Raw genomic sequence first — 18,646 nt, forward strand, 5'->3', positions numbered from 1 at the left:
AACTCAATATTTAACTTGAGAGCCAGGGTTAGTTGAGACTACAAATTGACCGAAGTACGGGGTATTTATTTATGTTCGTTCTGCATGATTGTTTGGATTGTTTTTAATTTCCATGTTAAATGTAAGCTTTTTACAGTTTATAGTAAACTTGGTACCTTTTGTATACAGTATTTGGAGTTGATTGCTTTGTTAAGGTGACGAGGAGTTGCTTACTAGTTTATTTGTTTTTTGCCCAAACTAAGACAATATCCAGCAAGAGGACACAGTATAAGGTTTTGAATATTGGACGATAATTTGATTCCTTTATTAACAAATCAGAGAACTAATATTTACATGTATTTATATGTACATATATATAAAAGATTCGGCTGTAATAAACTCTGTTGAACAATTGAGATGTCTTTGGAGACGAGTTGGAGGCTGTTGCTGCTCTCAAACAAGGCATCTTCTTAGATGAGTTAGATTGGTCCTCCCTCTCACTGACGAGTTAAAAACTTGTATGGAAATCCTCCTGGATGAAGTCAGCACCAGCAAATATGAAGATGCTTCTCATCAATTAACCTATAGGAAAAATAAAGATGAGTTAGAGTAATGTCACTAATATTTCAATGGGTAGATTTTTATGAATAACCAGACTGGCCAAAATCTTTTGATACATGTACTGCATTTACTGAAAAGCTCAAAAATATAAGTTAGTATTAGAAACCCTTAGAAATTAACTCAAAGATGTACATTTAGAAGATAAAGACTTTTTAACGACTTATAACTGTGATGTGATGAACTTGACCTCGCTTGCAACCAGGTTCTGGAATTCCCTTTAAGCCCTTCTACACTGACTTAACTTGGTTCTTGGAGCTAACTCATGCCCAGAAATTCAAGGGGTGTGTTTTGGTCAAATGATGAGCAGGACAGGAGGATGTATGCAAGATCCAGGAACAAAGTTAAGTCATAGTGTAGAAGGGCTGAAAAGGAGTTCCAGAGGCTGGTTGCAAGCGAGGTCGAGTCAAACCCGAAGGTGTTTTACCGCTATACAAAGTCAAAATTAAAAACGCGAGTAGGAGTATCGGACCTGAGACTTGAAGATGGTAGTTACGCAGATTCTGACCAGAACAAAGAGGAGGCATTGAACAGTTCCTTTTCCTGTGTTCACAAGAGAGGATGCGATTAACCCACCTGCGTTTGAGGACAGACGGTTTGACACAGCACTGACCCACACTGTGTTCACAGAAGAGGTTATAAGAAATAAATTGTCAAAGCTAAATGTTCATAAGAGTCCCAGTCCTGACATGGTGCATCCCAGAGTGCTAAGAGAGTTGTGCAATGACCTTGCCAAGCCCCTGAAGATCCTATTATGTAAATGCCTGGATGAGCGAGAGGTCCCCAGTGATTGGAAAATAGCTTATGTGAGTCCTATTTTCAAGAAGGGCGATCGTCACTCCACGAATAATTATAGACCAGTGAGCCTGACCAGCATAGAATGTGAAGTACCTGAGAGCATTACAAGAGTTGCCATGATAGAACATCTACTATGGAACAACCTTGTAAAGGATTGCCAACATGGTTTTATGCTTGACACAATTACTCAAGGTACTGGATGTTTGAACCCAAATTCTGGAACAGGGTGGCAATATCGACAATAATTACCTAGATTTTGCCAGGGCTTTTGACAGCGTACCACATGAAAGGATGAAAATTAAACTGAAAGGGTACGGGATTGCAAGCAGTGTGTGGCGATTAATGGCACGAAATCATCATGTGTACCCTTGACAAGCGGGGTACCACAGGGCAGTGTATAGGGCCCGCTGTTGTTTGTTTGCTTGCTTCATAAATGACATGCCAGAAGCTGTACATTCCTCTATTCAAATCTTTGTGGATGATGCCAAGTTATTAAGGGAAACTTAAGAACCAAACAGCCTGTGAAGAACTGCAGAAGGATCACTGATCTTCAAGAATGGTCGAAGAAATGGCTGCTAAGATTCAATGTCACGAAGTGTAAGAGGATGCACCTGGGATGTACAAACGATAAGGAGGCGTATCATATGTCCCAACAGGACGAAGAAACTGCATTAATTGAGACAATGTGAAAAGGACCTAGGTGTGTATGTTGACACTGTACTGAAGTTCTCGGGCCATTGTGAGAAGAAGGTGAATCAGGCAACTAAATTACTAGGTCTTATAAGAAGGTCGTTCAGATATCTAGATGGGCTGTCCCTCGTAACGATCTTCAAGAGTGAGGTGCTTCGCCGCCTGGAGTACTCTCGCCCAGTCTGATCCCCAAGATATGCTAGGGACTGTTGGTTGATTGAAAATGTCCAAAGGAGGGCCACCAGACTGGTGCCAGCACTTCCGCACCTCAGCTACTCTGAGAGATTAGAACGGCTGCAATTGCTTAGCTTATACTACAGACGGGCAAGGGGGATCTAACTGAGGTGTATAAACATCTCAAAGGGCACTACTCAGTCATGTGTCGTTACCTGGAGCTGGAGGAAGCTTGCCCCACAAGGGGTCACAGCTCAATTTTGAAGAAGCCGCAAGTCCAGAAAACTGTGAGTGCGAACTTTTTCAGAGTGAGAGTTGTGAATTCGTGAAACAGCCTGTCAGAGAGAGTTGTGACAGCACCAAGTGTGACCTCTTTCAAGACCAGACTTGACAAGCACTGAAGCAGGTTCAACTACATTCAGGAGCCAGTGCATGCCCAGTACTTGCCAACAGTGTGTAACAGAGGCGTGACTGATTGCCCAAGCAGCAAACAGGCCGATCAGTGGTGAAGAGGATAAAAGTAAAATGTTAAATATATTCTGGATTATAACTGTACAAAAAATAGAATGGGAAAGATTCATTTCCAGCCAAATTTGAAATCTCTCTACATGCCAACATAATTGCTCATCTATCTGGATTTTGGTCAGAATTTTTTTTTAAATATGTTATGAGTACATATAATGCAAAAAATACAACCAAGTTGTTTTAAATTAGTCTAAGGAAACTAGTTTACTGGTGTGAAAAATGCTGAAAAGTTTTAATACACGAGAAAAGCTGCAAACAAGCTAGCTTTAACCTATTCAGTCAGAGGTACATCCTCTTAAACCAAGCATCACATCAGAATGATCTCCCTGGTATGTCCTTTAATCTCCAAGACAAAAGGAAAAGCTGGGAGGGTGAAATTGCTCTGGTATGGTACTAGTCTTATTCTAAGACACTGATATCACACTTGACTTCATCAGATTTTTTTCTCATCTCTTGTGTTGGGGTGAGTATTGAGCTTACTGTATTCATCTGTTTTCTTACCTCTTTTTGAGTGACCAACTGGTCTGGTGGGCAGTTGGCCGTCAGCTGCATGATGGGAGCATTCATTCACACGCACTCACTCCCTCACACACACACACACACACACACTCTTTCCCTCACATACACACACCCTTTCCCTCACACACACACACACACACACCTTTCCCTCACACACACACACACACACACACCCCTTTCCCTCACACACACACCCTTTCCCTTACACACACACACTCCTCCCTCACACACCCCCTCTAAGCGAAGGCGTTAATGGGCAATCAGAGTTACCAGGTCATCTCTAATGGACAAGCAAAGCTGAATCTAGCTGTAAAAAATTAAAAGTTTTCAGGCCAGATGTAACTAACACCAAGCCATATTTTAATGGACAAGAAACACTTACTGGGTTGGGTTATATAGCTATCTTAAGTCTCCATGTCAAATAAAGTATCCAGCCACCCTGTATCAAAATAAACCATCCAGCCAACATACCATAATACAAGATACACAACTATACAAAGAGATAAGCCTCGTATGTTGCAAAGTGACAATTAGAAAAAATTGGTGAATCATCTGAAGTGAGGATGACGCCTTAGTGAATGACCCACCACCCATTTCACTAAGTACTGTACAGTTACTTTAAACACTATGGACCATGTGATACCTGCTGCTGCAGGTATGTGGAACACCTTCAATACAGGGAGAACATCCAAATATTAATGCCATCTGACATAACAGTCTAGGACAAATTTCCTGTACTTACTGTACCTCTCCCGCAGTTTCTAGGAAACTGAGCGAATGTAAAAAGGATCTGGGTGTGTATGTAGACAACGAACTGAAGTTCTTGGGCCATTGTGAAAAGAAGGTGAATCAAGCAACTAAGCTAATACCCTGTAGGTCTTATAAGAAGGTCCGTCTCTCGTTACGCTCTTCAAGAGTAAGGTGCTTCCCCATTTGAAGTATTGTACACTACTGTACCGACATCCCATCAGGTCCCTGGGATATTTAGAGACTGTCAGTTGATTGAAAATGTCCAAAGGAGGGCCACCAGACCAGTGCCTGCATTATGGCACCTCAGTTACCCAGAGAGCTAAGAACACCTGCAATCGCCTAGCGTATACTATAGGCAAGCAAAGGGAGACTACACTGAAGTTTATAAACATATTGGAGGGCATTACTTGGTCGAGTGTTCATACCTGGAGTTAGTGGATGTCTGCCCCACTGGGGTCACAGCCCAGGTTGAAGAAGCCACAAGTTTGGAAAATTGTCAGGGCAAACTTTTACGGAGTGAGAATTGTAAATTCTTGGAAGAATCTGCCAGTGTTGTGATGGCACTGAGTGTGAGCTCAATCAAGACCAGACTTGACCAACACTGGCACAGATACAGATGCATTCTGGAGCCAGTACTTGCCAACCGTGTGTAACAGAGGTGTGACCGACAGCCCAAGCGGCTAATGAGCCGATCAGTGGCGAAGAGGATAAAAGTAAAAAGTAATATTTTTTTCCAAAGGTTAAACCACAATCCTGTTAAACCTTAAAAAGTTCAACCATTGCCTCTTATATAGTTTCATTATCGTTGTATAAGTGTTCTTGTCCTTAATGGATTAATCAAACATGACCACAGCTGCCATCCAAGACAATGCTAGTACAGTCTCTCCTCGACTTAAGACTGGGTTTCGTCCCGACGACCAGGTCGTAAGTCGAATTGGTTGTAAGTTGAAAAGGTGAAAATAATACACAGAAATTCTAAAACGGGTATCTCTTTTTATTTTCAGCACCACGAGAACTCTCATTTTTACGCTTGCCAGCCATTTTAAAGGGAATTACAAACGAAAATTTTGTCAGTACACAGCGGATCACTAACGTTGGGAATTGAAAATACTTAATGTGAAAAATATTTTATACGACCATGGCCATCGTATGTCCGGGTTGTCGTAAGTCAAATATGTCGTAAGTTGAAGAGAGACTGTATACTGTAGTATATTTGAAAGACTAGACAAGGTTAAAATGAGGTGTACTGTAATTCCAACAGAACATAAACCCTTGAGATCATTGTGTTACTCGGTGTACCCTGTTACGGTACAGAACTGTACACAGTTTACAACACAAGGTGTATAACTCACCTGGCAGAAGTCTGCACTAACATCCACTTGGTGAAACAGCTGTGGTTTAACTCTTAGAGCTGGATGCAATATATACAGTACTGTATAATGATGATCAAGTCTTAGCTTTCATTTGGATCACACAGAATAATGGCCCTCACAGCCTGTAGTACTCTTGAATACAGCTGCAAAAGTTTGATAGACCTGCAAAAAGGTGCTGGCTATATACAAGTACATGTACTAAACTTGTTAACTGTGACTGTGTTAATGGTAAAACTTCCTGACAGTCACCAGTTTTATCAATAAAACATGAAATTCATGACCAAACAATCTATGATGTTGAACTGCCTTACTACAGTATATTCTTAAGAGAATTTATCTCCTTGTATTAACTCAAGGTTCTAGTGCTGTCTATCCTGCTGGGATAAGGCTCTAGCTAATTATCTTAAAAATAATTACTGGGTAGATATCCAAACAGATGTTACACAAGTATGTTACTGGTAAACGCAAAGAGCATGTACAGGTATCCCTCACTTTACGAATGGGTTAGGTTCATTGAGAACCATTCATAAGGTGAATTTTTGTATCTTGAATAACATAACATATGGGAAAAATAGGGTTCAGCTTTCTACTGACAAGAAAACCCTAAACTATCTAAAAAAAAAAGGTGAAAGTTCACAAAAAACCTCCTATCTAACTACAGTACTGTACTGTATGTATTGTAAATTAGTACCTAACTACTGTAATTAAGTAAGCTACAAGAAAACCCCAATATTTTTCTTAAAAAGAAAATGAGATTAGTTGACAAACAAAAATCTTACCCAACTACAGGTATCCTTCACTTAGCGAATGGGTCAGATTCCTGGAAAACCATTCGTTAGGTGAATTTTCATATCTCGAATAACAGAACAAATGGGAAATAAAGGGATTGGTTCCCCAATAACAAGAAAATCTCATCTATTATACCCCAAATCATGAAATTGGTTTATGAACATAAAAAAAAAAAACCTCCTACCTAACTAATGGAAAATAGTACCCAATTACTGTAATTTACTACCTAACACAAAAAACATTAACATACATACTATCTAGATGAAAATTTTCAGCTAAAATCATTAAGGAAAAGCAAAATGAAAGTTTAACACAACCCCCATTTGCTGAAGATGCTGGCTGCGTGGCCTCAAAACTTGCATTGGCAACGTAGTCCAGCTGGGATGCTGCCTCTGCCAACCCTTAGCAACGGGGCTCCTACACTTGGCTCCCTTGCTTAGCCTGCTAACTCTCGTGCACAAAGAAATGTTTATTCCCTGTATATTTTTACATTATGTACGAAGAATTGTCCATGTAACTGAAATAAAGTAAGTTAGTTAGTTACGTATATCGACGTAAAATTACGAGTTTAAAAATAACCATAATATAATCAATACAGTGAGCGAGAATATGTCCCGGGAGCACAAGATTTGAATTTTTGCTCAGACCAAAATTAGTACTTATAAGTGAGGGTAGCTTTCGATAAATAAGAAAGAGGTGTTAAATTAGTTAATTTGTCTAAGAGGATATTAGGATCTCAAATATTCGTAAAGCAAGGGACACCTGTGCAGTACTGTACTGTAATTTTGAGCTTAACACGTTAAAAAAATAATAAATATAAATTTGGTACAGGTACATTACCTTAAGGGACCAAATCCGTATGAGTGAGAATAGCTTTTGTATAGTGAGACAGAAGTGTAAAAATAGAACATTTGTATTTCAAATGTTCATAAAGTGAGAGATACCTGTACCCATAATATAATTTTAGTTGTTTGTGCTAAGATGTATAATTTTTATAAGTAAATGCTTAAAACTCTGTAGAAAAAAAAACAATCAATTTGCATTTACTCCACTGTTGCACAAAAGTAAATGAAAAAAGAAAGGTTAGTATGAGAACTTACTGCTATATCTTGTTAAATCATCTATAAAATACTCTGCCCAGTTAACAATAGGAACCTCACCTGGTCTAACACACCACAGCAAAGTATAGTTATGTTGTGTTGCCAAGATTTATAAAACTGGCAGCAGTGTTGGCTTGTCTCATCTCAGACTTTAGATTACATTGTCACTCAAATCCATTTCATATGACCTTTCTGCCTCATTCCTTTCATGAGTCAAACAATTTCTTTTGGGCACTAGGTTAAACTTTATGAGCTTGGAGTCTTGCTTCTTGGGCCTTACATATGTTGCCTCTAACCATTCATCATCCTGTTTTGTTACGGGTCATGGTGATAATGAGACGCTCAGGTGATGGGGTGCTTCTCACATCTTGAGATAAGGGCTTCTGGGGTACCTTTGGGAGAAGAGGTGTCTTCCCTAGAGCAGCCAGGTGGGTTGAGCAGTTCCCTTCTGTGATCTGTGGAGATAAAACCATCTACATAAGCTGAGTTGCATATTGTTGACTCGATTTTATACATAATCAAAGTAACCTAATGTATTCAGCACCTGTCATTGAAATTTCGGGAATTATAGGTACTAATGACTTTCAAATATAGTAGGCAGCTATCGAACAGGGAGGTACTACCACCTGGGAAGATATTGGAATTATAATGTGTTGTATGATGGTAGACCCTGCTGCCATATGGCATCACAAATATTTTGACCAAGTCCCAGGTTGCTGATCTGAGCTTTCTGCCTCATTTACACACACTTGCAGGGTCTCAATTGTTTCTCTTACTTTGACAACACAACATACATACTGTATATCGTTTATCACTAGTATTTATTTTTTAATTTTTGTATTTCTTTATGGTTCTTTATTGTTATTATTACAGTGTTGTTATTATTGTTATTATTATTTTATTTTTAATTTTGTATTTTTATTAAAATGTTTATTTGCTATGAATTATTATTATTATTATTATTATTATTATTATTATTATTATTACTACATTTTTGCCCCCCAGGCCCCAATTTGGGTCAGTGACCTGTGCCCGGGTGGGCACAGGTACCGGTAGTCCTTGATACACTGACTAAGGATCTATGATCAGAGACTTGAAATTTGGGAAATTATTTTCCCTAATAATTCATGGAATACTGTAATTCAATTACTTTTACAATGTTAATTACTTGGCACCTGTAATATTTTAATGTAGTTGATACTTTCTATTTGCTTCACACTACAAAACCATTTCTATTTTAGCCACATTACTACCAGTACAAGTACAGTAGTCATCTTTACCAGAATCTCGGGTAGGATATAGAGTACAATACTGTATAAACAAGGAAAAAAAAAATTATGCCATGACTAAATATCTGGACAAATTCAAGGAGACATTACTCCCATGTAACAATATGGCAGGTCTCTGTGTTGGGACATAGTTCCCAATTTTTTGGGGGAACAGGTACTGGTTAGGTTAAGTTATAGTATGTTTAGTTAGGTTGGGTTATATGATATGACTAAATGTTTCAAACAATACTGGATTTAGGCCTGTGGGGACCTATTCAATTCAAATACATGGGAGCCCTGAACCCCACAATACAGTACTGTACAGTACTTAATTTTAATAACACATACAAGCTGCTGTATTGTAAAACACTCGTAAAAAAATACACACATTGATTACCCTAGGCCTAGAACATGGGAAAAATATTTTTACCTTAAACCTTTGAGTAAGAAATGGCATACTGTCCAGTAGCTTATATTATTTATATACTACATCCACCCACCCACTCTTAAAAGTTGTCAGCTACATGCAGTACAACAATGTAAAGCTGACTAGCCATTGACATAATAATAATAAACTGGAACTTCATATTTTATTTTCTATATTTAAAGTTGGGTGTCCAGAAAATGTGCGGGGTGCTCTGTTTGGCCATACACTCTTTAACATTCCTAAATCCGGCACTGATCCCAGACAATTAGTGATGATCTTAAATTTATTAAGGATATGGCGAGTAGGTTCCTAGCCACCATCAGACACCATATTATTTTCATCTTACAGTTACAGCAGGTAGAAGACCTTAGTCAAATGAGAAATGTTGAACTTGCTTCTTGTTAGACACAATGTCAAATATACTGTACTGGACTGTGTATTGGAACAGATTGATAGAAAAGTCAGACACATCTCATGATTTACACAATATATTCATATCAAATCAAATTAGACCTAACCAAACCTACAAAACCTAGCCTAACCATCCTACAGTAATAATTAAAATTTCGCCCATTCCCCTCTTTTGATATGAATTTTTTTCTGGTGTATTTTAGTAAAATATGACCTTCATTTCTTGTGCAAGTGGGCTTTTTCTCTAGAAAATTGACAATACCCCCAAAATGGCCATTTTCATGTGATGGTTATACAGTATCTGACTAATTTACACCAAAATACACCAGAACTTTTTTTTATCATATCAGAAGATAACCTAACCTAACTTACCTTTACTGACTGAATTGCTGCTACCCATGACCGTATTGTCACTAACCTGGACCAAAGGTAAATATATACATAATACTATCTAGCTAAACCTAACCACTCTGGCAGACCATTAAATCACCTTGGCGCAGCTGAAAGTAGGTCAATGTTTGAGGGTATATATATATATATATATATATATATATATATATATATATATATATATATATATATATATATATATATATATATATATATATATATATATATATATATATATATATATATATATATATATATATATATATATATATATATATATATATATATATATATATATATATATATTAAAAACAAAACATTTGCATAAGAAACGGTTACTCTTTAAACATCGAGTGGCAATTAAAAAACCCCACACATTTAGAGTGGTCAGAAACACTGGAAGAGGAACGGGTGATGGGTGAAAGTCGAATATTAACCAAATTAATATATACTGTACAGTACAGGAGTTGTCTTCTACTAACCTCTTGGAAAATAAAAAATTCTTTGAATGGATCATCTTCTTCAGGAAAGTGAAGAGTCACAACTGTGTTGAAGGTTAGGAAGCACCCAAAGAATTGTGTTCCAGTGTAGCATTCTCAGAGGTCCCCCATATTTAGAAGGCCCCTTATATAAAATGCGCAAAAGTCTTGATTATTTTGTCAACACGGTTTGCACTCGAAAAAAATAATAGAATTAAACCAAAATTTGTGGACAAACTAATATCATGATCCTGATCACGAAATGGAAGCGAGAATGCACAGAACCTGACCTAAACTACCTCACTTCCATTTTCGTGTTCAGGATCATGATGTTAGTCTCTCCACAAATTTAGGTTCAATTCCATTATATTTTCCTGGTGCCAACAGTGTTGACAAAATAATCTAGACTCTTGCGCATTATATACAAGGGGCCCTCTGAGTATGGGGGACCTCCGAGAACACTACCCCTGGAAAAAAAAAATATTACGGTATTATTGCGTTTACACACCGTTCATTCCTACCAATAATCTATTATCATATTCGAATAAGACGTCTAATTATAAGATAATTTTCATCTATTACATTACCGGCGGAAATGTATAATAACGGAGATAGCTTTTCCAAAAAAAAATTCTATTTTCTTCCATTAACCTCTAGCCATCATCGTCTGCCTCTCACCCAACACTGCTGTCTCTCGCGTCTCCTTCATAAATCATTACGCGCACGCATACCCGTACACGTCACGCGGCCAATCAAAAACGTTTTTGCTTTTGGAACCAATTAAAATGATTTTGGGTTTAATTCAGAGTATATTTGGCCCAATCAAAATCGAGTTTTATTTTGGGTCTCATATTTTGAAATTCAATTTCAGTTCCGACCATGGAAGTCTACGATGGATGTCACTTAAAGTATATGGAGCTGATTGTGAGTGTTGGGGAAAAAACGTAGAAACTATAGCATTTTTTCGATCGCATGGTGTTCTTCCAACCTCGGTAAAGTGTACTAAGAGCAAGACTGAATGTAAATATCGCAAAGACCAACATATGTGGCGTTGGGTAAGAATCCCAGAATGCAACGACGAACAAGAACCAGGCCAATAAGGTAAGAAATAGGCGATTCCATCATATGGTGAGAGTCAGTTAAGTTAGGTTAGGTTAGGTTAGGTTTTTCTAGTGTTTTTTGTGTATTTTTTAGTCGCTTAGCCACTTTTTTTCGGAAAACGTCAAACGAAAAAAAAATCGCAAAAAAAGGCTAATTTCCGCCAAAAATGAAGGTCATATTCGGTCTAAACACACACAAATACAATAGAAAAATATATTTTTTACTTGCTAAAAGTGAACGGTGTGACAATGCAAATTTACCAATATTACACATAACCAATTTCTTGTGCACTTTTTATCGATCTCATGAGGTAAGAAAACACTTACGTTCTATGGTGAAATGTCTTAAAGTAGGTAGTTAAGGTGCACTCCCCCCCCCACCTAAAATAAAGAAAAGGTTTGGCCTGACATTTTCTGGACTTGTGGCTTCTTCAACCTTAAACTGTGAGAGATAGTGTGGCGAGCATCTGTTACCAAATTGCCATTGTTGTTTACCTGCACTGTCTCGCCACACAGGAAACAACAGTATACTGTAATGTACTACTGCACCGTCTACATTCATTATAAACTGTATAATTGGATAACTTGTATACATGCTTTTCCAAATGGGTACCTATACGACAATTATACTAAATTAATATTATTATTACCCTTTGAAGAGCGTTGTGAAGGACGGATGGTCGGACCGTCTAGGAATTTAGGGTAGCCATACGTCCGTATTTTCCCGGACACGTCCTCCAGTTAGGTCTCGAAATCTTCATCCGGAAGTAATTTTTAAAATTTTTCAAAAGTCCGGAATTTCAGCTTCCATCATTTTCTCTACGGAAAAAAAAACATGAAACTGTAATGACGAGAGAGAAAGAGAGACTGAGAGAGAGGGGAGGTGGAAACAGTAGAGATCTCGTTCAGTTTTCGTCAGCTGATAAGTCACGTGTACGCCTGTACGGTGTTGTCAACTTAGCTGTCAAATATTTTATTGATAAGGGGGTAGAAGTTGATGATGTGAAGTTTTGACCAAGTTAGTAACCTGAAGCAGTTTGTGGAAAATTTCAAGAGTGATGACGAATTTAGTAATCTGCCAACACATAAAAAGTGGACCAGATATTTTGAAAAATCAAAGAACATTGAATGCCACTCACAATTGCTTAGAATTGCACAATTCTTCTTTGCTATATCATCTCACAATGCAAATGTAAAAAGTTTTTTCACTGATGCAAAGTCAATGGACAAAGGAAAGGAGCAAATTGAGTGTTGAAACAATGAAAGGCATTCTGACTATACAGTACAACTTCCGAGAAACATCTTGCAGTGACTTCTATACCTTTCTAAAGAGCAATCAGCCAATACTGAAAAAGATCCGATCTACAGAAAAGTATGCATGGGCACATCAAGTCACACACACAGTGGGGGAAGAAGATTGCAGCTAAGGGAATGAAGATGTTCAGCCTTAAGCAAAGGTAATTTTTTTATTATTTTTAAGATTTCTATACCATGTATGTTGTATATTAGCCTACATTAAAAACACAATGCAATAAAGTACATATTGAAGAATTATAAAGCGTACCTTTGAATACAAAGATAGGAAAATACTCCTTAAACTGTACAAATCTCAAGTACGTCTCACTGTGTATTACTGTATACAGGCATGGAAACCATACCTCCAGAGATTATCTAACATCCCTAGAAAAGGTACAACGCAGAGCTACTAAGATGATATGGAACTATGTCATCTCGATTATCCAAGTAGATTGGGGGTATTAGGACTTACAACCCTTCAAACAAGACACAATAGTACAGATCTCGTTGAAACATTCAAAATCCTGAATGGGATGGAAAATATGAAACCGGGACATTCCTTTGTGATGTCACGCACTACCAACACGAAAGGGCGTAACTGTAGTTTTTCTTGCTCATCAATCTTGGGCTTCTTCCTCGTTGGTGGTTGGTTCCACGATCCTGTAGATGTGAAGGTATCATTCTAGAAATAGAGAAACACAAGTGACTATATACATACTTATTTGTATACAGTACATTGCTTACGATTTCTGTTATACCTGTTGCTACCCAAAAGGCCAGATGATTGGAATTCGAGTAGGAGCATCATACCTGAGGCTTGAAGATGGTAGTTACGCAGATTCTGACCAGGACAAAGCTGAGGCAGTGAACAGCTTCTTTTCCTCGGTGTTCACAAGAGCTGATGCGATTAACCCACCTGCGTTTGAGGACAGACGGTTTGACACAGCTCTGTCCCACACTGTGTTCACAGAAGAGGTTATAAGAAATAAACTGTCAAAGCTAAAGGTCCATAAGAGTCCCGGCCCTGACATGGTGCATCCCAGAGTGCTAAGAGAGTTGTGCAACGAGCTTGCCGAGCCCCTGAAGATCCTGTTATGTAAATGCCTGGATGAGCAAGAGGTCCCCAGTGATTGGAAAATGGCTTATGTGAGTCCTATCTTCAAGAATGGCGATACTCCAAGAACAACTATAGACCGGTGAGCCTGACCAACATAGTATGCAAAGTACTGATTTAGTTTTGAGATGGATAGGTGTGCCTTATTTATAACACCTGCAGAATAACCGATTTGTCAGAGAAATGTGACTCTAAGCTTGATTCTCATCGACTCTTCGTTCGTGTGCTGTAGTACACTATTTTAATATACTGTATGTAGTCCCAGTCACTCGGAACTCATAATAAAGCAAGTCGTACTTCCAGCGGAAGAGGCTTTGCATGACAAATATATTATTTGTTTTATCATTCACATCACTTGTGCTTATAGTTACACCTTATTTATACCAATAATTCTTCTTTGATATTTTTATCTTTTGGTTTACTGAAATATTTATGCAATTCTCTGCTTGTTAATATTATTGCCTTGTGAGGGGTGTACTAACACCACTGGTCTCACAACCTGGTGTCTGCCTTCCCCTGGACGTTACGCCCTGCCTTTCCCTGGCCCTCCTACCCTTGCCTTCCTCTGGCCCTCCTACCGTTGCCTTCCCCTGGACCTTACACCCCTATCTTCCCCTTGTCCTCATACCTCTGCTTTACCCTAACTCTCCTACCCTTACCTTCCCCTGGCCCTCCTTCCCTTGCCTTCCCCTGGACCTTACACCTCTGCCTTCCCCTGGCCCTCCTACCTCTGCTTTACTCTAGCCCTCCTATCCCCGCCTTCCCCTAGCCCTCCTACCCCCGCCTTCCCCTGGCCCTCTTACCCTTAGCCGAAATAGTTGAACAACTCTCACGTACATACAACGATCCAGGAGAGTTGTGGCGTCGAGTTAAGAGACTGAAAGATTGCAGCCGTAACGAGTCATCATATATAACTGACCACGCAGGAAGTAAAATATATGACGACCAAGACAAAGAACCCATATTCAGGGACATATGGAGGAATCACAAATGAAGGGGATTTGATGGTACCCGCGAGGAACTCGTCCTTGATGAACTCCGGGGCCAGACACACCGCACTCAGCCTTCCCCTGAAATCATATGGGAGGATCTGAAAGTGGACAGCCCACTGTCCAAACCAATCACCTCGGAAGAACTCAACACAGCCATCTCCAATACCAAAAATAAAGCCCATGGTTATTCAGGCATCACCAAGGAGATCTTCAGCCACATAACCCGGCCATGGAGAGACTGAGAACCACGATGAACACTTGCCTGGCCTCGGGTTACTTCCCAACTAAATTCAAAGTGGCCATTATTACCCTAACACCAAAACAAGGAAAGAACCCCGCCATCCCACTAAACTACAGGCCGATCTCCCTCCTCGAAGTACCTGGAAAAATCCTAGAAAAAATCATCAATAACCGTCTGAGAAATCACGGAAACAACAGAGTTAACTGCAGACAATTCGGATTCAGGAATGGGAAGTCCACCACAACAGCGATAGCCCTGGCATGTGAAAACATAGCCAGAGCCGCGGCGAGTGGTAGACTGTAATCTAACTCCGGGATGACGCGAAGGAATTTGACAAAGTCTGGCATGACGGTCTAAAATAGAAGATCCTCCAACGCGGACTTCCCACCAACATTGAAAAGTTGCTTTGCAACTTCCTTGTCGGCAGAAATGCCAGACTGAGGGTAGGACAACACACAGGAGAGACCTTCCCATTCATGAGCGGAGTCCCTCAGGGGAGCGTCCTCTCCCCCACCCTATATATTATCTACACAAGTGACACCCCGCCTCCCACTAAAATAGGTAACGAAGATATTATGTATGCAGATAACATCACTCAAATAACAACACATCAAGGAAAATCGAGAGCGTTACAGGTCGACAACACCAGGCGGGAATTAGAAGGGTAAATAATTACGAAAAACAATGGAAAATCCAAACCAGTCTCCCGAAATTCACAGTGATACCCTTATGCAGAAGGAAAACCCATCCATTAGTAACCAATAATGCCCAGATAGAATACAAAAGCCAAGGCACCCTCCTGGGCCTGCATATATCCACGACAGGTTACTCCCATCATGTCCACACCAGGAAGGAAAAGGCAAGAAGAGAGCTGAGAAAACTATACCTCTTTAAAGCGCTTCCTGAGAAAATAAAACCCCGCCTGGTGACATCATTTATCACACCGATATTAACTTTCCCAGCAGTACCTCTTCATACAATGAGCACCACTCAAATATTAGAATTACAGGTGGTCCAAAATGAAGCCCTAAGATTCGTCACAGGTAAAAGATACCCCTTCACCAGAACCACAGCCGAGATACATAGAGACCTGAGAATGAAACCCATCAACCAGCAGCTGCGCACCCTGGCCAGCAGAATCTGGCAAAAGATAGAATGATCAGAGCAAGAACTCCTTCAAAGACTCCCACCAGATAACGACAACAACCATACATGGTTCCCCAAAAGTTACCAAATCTCAAAAGGTCCATTACCACCCCCGATCTACACGGCCAGGCAATAGACAACCTCCCTAGACCAGCATCCACCAGTAGGGTCGGCGGATTATGAAATAAGGCCCTCAAAACACTCATATATGGGACAGGGTAGGATGTCTAGTGCCTGTACCGACAGACAATAACTAACCCATGACACAACCCTAACACTATTAGCTTAGCTAGGCGGTCAGCCCGCCCTCTCTTACCTCCTCCTAAATTTCTTCAATTTCCGAACTATAACTTCCTTCCCCCACCTCTAATCTTCTTTCACCCCTCCTTTCTCTACAAAAAAAACCCCTCTTAGTTTTACCCTTTGACAACTTTACCATTATCTCCTCATCCCGAATTATATGGCCGAAGTATCAAATTTTCTTATTTTATCGCATGACGTGACCAAGCAGTACTACCAGTGACTTATTGAAGGAATCTACCATGGCATCTGGTTGACAGTTGTACAACGTGTTATCACTTTTAATCGAAGTAATCAATGTTTCGAATACATTGTCAGTTCGCTTTGTTCTTCAGCCATGACCTGTTCGTTATCTCTTCCTTCTCGTTTTGTTCTACATCGTAATCCAATTTCTGTGATGACAGTGGTGCCACTTCTGAAGTGAACTGGACTTCTTATTATTTGCTTGTTGTGACTCGTGAGTTGGCAATATTGTGAGCTGGACACCGGAAGAAGGTCATTAGCTCATTACATACAAAATTAGGATTTGCGTTACCGAGCCAGACACAATAACACAGTGACCAGAATGTCGTCATAATTGTACAAAGACTTCAGTATAAAAAAAGTGCTGTTTTATTTAGGTACGTTGGTAAATCCAATATGCGAAGTTTTGAGAATCCGTGAGTAACTTTGTAGCAAGATCTATAGACCTTACTTGGTAGATGGGTAGAACACTTTGACCAGCTATGAGCGTATACAGTGTCCTGGGGTATAAGGTAATTTACGGAGGGTTATGAGTACAGTCATATTACTTAAAGGATAAAAAGGATTTGACCAATGACGCGAGAGTTTCTTTGCAGGAACTGAATGATCCGAGGTAGTAAAAAGCGGTAGCCTGTGGACCCAACAATCCTACCAAGGCCACACAGAACAGCTAGTCATCAGCACCTTGACCAGCTGGGGACTCGGGAAGGTGGTGTGACTCTATTGTTGACTTAACTGTTTACACCATTTTTAGATGGTCGTTAGTCGTACACTACATTAACTTAACATTCATTAGACTTAATATTCATTGGTCTAAGTCATTTTAAAGTGTATCTTCATACTGTCATAGCTACAGCATTTGTCCCCGACAAAAATACAAGGAAAAAGTTCAAACTACATCCGAGGCCGAGGGAAATTTTGGAGTTCTCAAAATATTTTGTGCTTTTTTGTGTAGGTTTCAGTGGGGTAGACGTTATTGTTTTTTTAAAGTAAATATTGTATGGAAATGTATCACAAAGTTGGTTAAGTGATTTTAGTGTAGGACTATTGATGTTTTGATAATACAGTACTACAGTACAGGGTAAACTAAACCAATAGGTCTTTCTTCATCAACGTTTTAGATGACGACAAACACTAACCTCGGTATATTTGGGGAACAATTTACATTAATAAAATTATAGAAGTGAGTTCAGATTTCATAAACAAATCATAAAAAAGTACATGTAAGATGAAAATAGTTTGATTTATAACAGCAGCAGTTTATATTTATGAAAAGTACAGACATGGTGTCCTGACCTTCAGCGATATTACCTGGCGATTAGTTCCCCAGCTTGTCACCTAGCGACTAAACACCCTAAAACTAACCCAACCCAACCTAACTTAACTTAATCTAAACCTAACCTAAATCCCTCAATTGGTACAAAATAAGTAGCAACACGACAAGTACATTTTGTAAATAGATAGATAAATAAAAAACTTACAGGAAATATATTAAGTTATTCAGTTTACGCGGCAGTGTAGGAGGAGTTCAGGCCAAATTCTCAATGATTCAGTAAAATAATGAGGCAGGTAAGTTTTTTACCTGGTGGGGAAACCCGAAGGCGACTGAACGGAACAGGGTGTGGTGAGAGAGGGGGTGGGAAGTGGGAGGCTTGGGGAGGTGTACAGCGAGGAGGTATAGGGGGGGGGGGGTTACGTTATCATGTTATTACTACGCTTCAGCAACTAAGGTTTATAAGCGCGTGATAAAATTAGTAATTACACTGGTCCATCAATACTTAAAAATTGAGATAGATCTAGATGAAGGAAGGAGGGGAGGGTGGGAGGACTGAGGACACGTAGCGGGTATTGATTGTTCATATTTCATTTGTTCAGCATTTATCATGTATTTTCTGATGTTGTTGGTGTCAGTAAAACAAATATA

The 18,646-nt window shown here is 39.3% G+C and overlaps 1 long non-coding RNA gene across 1 annotated transcript; it reads right to left on the reverse strand.

The window, feature by feature from the left end:
* Positions 1-289: 289 nt before the first annotated feature.
* LOC121876216 lies at positions 290-12,199 on the reverse strand. The gene is made up of 4 exons (XR_006090730.1): positions 12,041-12,199; positions 7,376-7,770; positions 5,406-5,588; positions 290-561 (listed from the first exon to the last, which is right to left on the reverse strand). It is a non-coding gene; the product is annotated as an uncharacterized LOC121876216 (long non-coding RNA).
* Positions 12,200-18,646: the final 6,447 nt, after the last annotated feature.

This window comes from Homarus americanus, unplaced genomic scaffold (assembly GCF_018991925.1).
Source record: "Homarus americanus isolate GMGI-L3 unplaced genomic scaffold, GMGI_Hamer_2.0 scaffold34921, whole genome shotgun sequence".
NCBI classification, from domain to species: Eukaryota; Metazoa; Arthropoda; class Malacostraca; order Decapoda; family Nephropidae; genus Homarus; species Homarus americanus.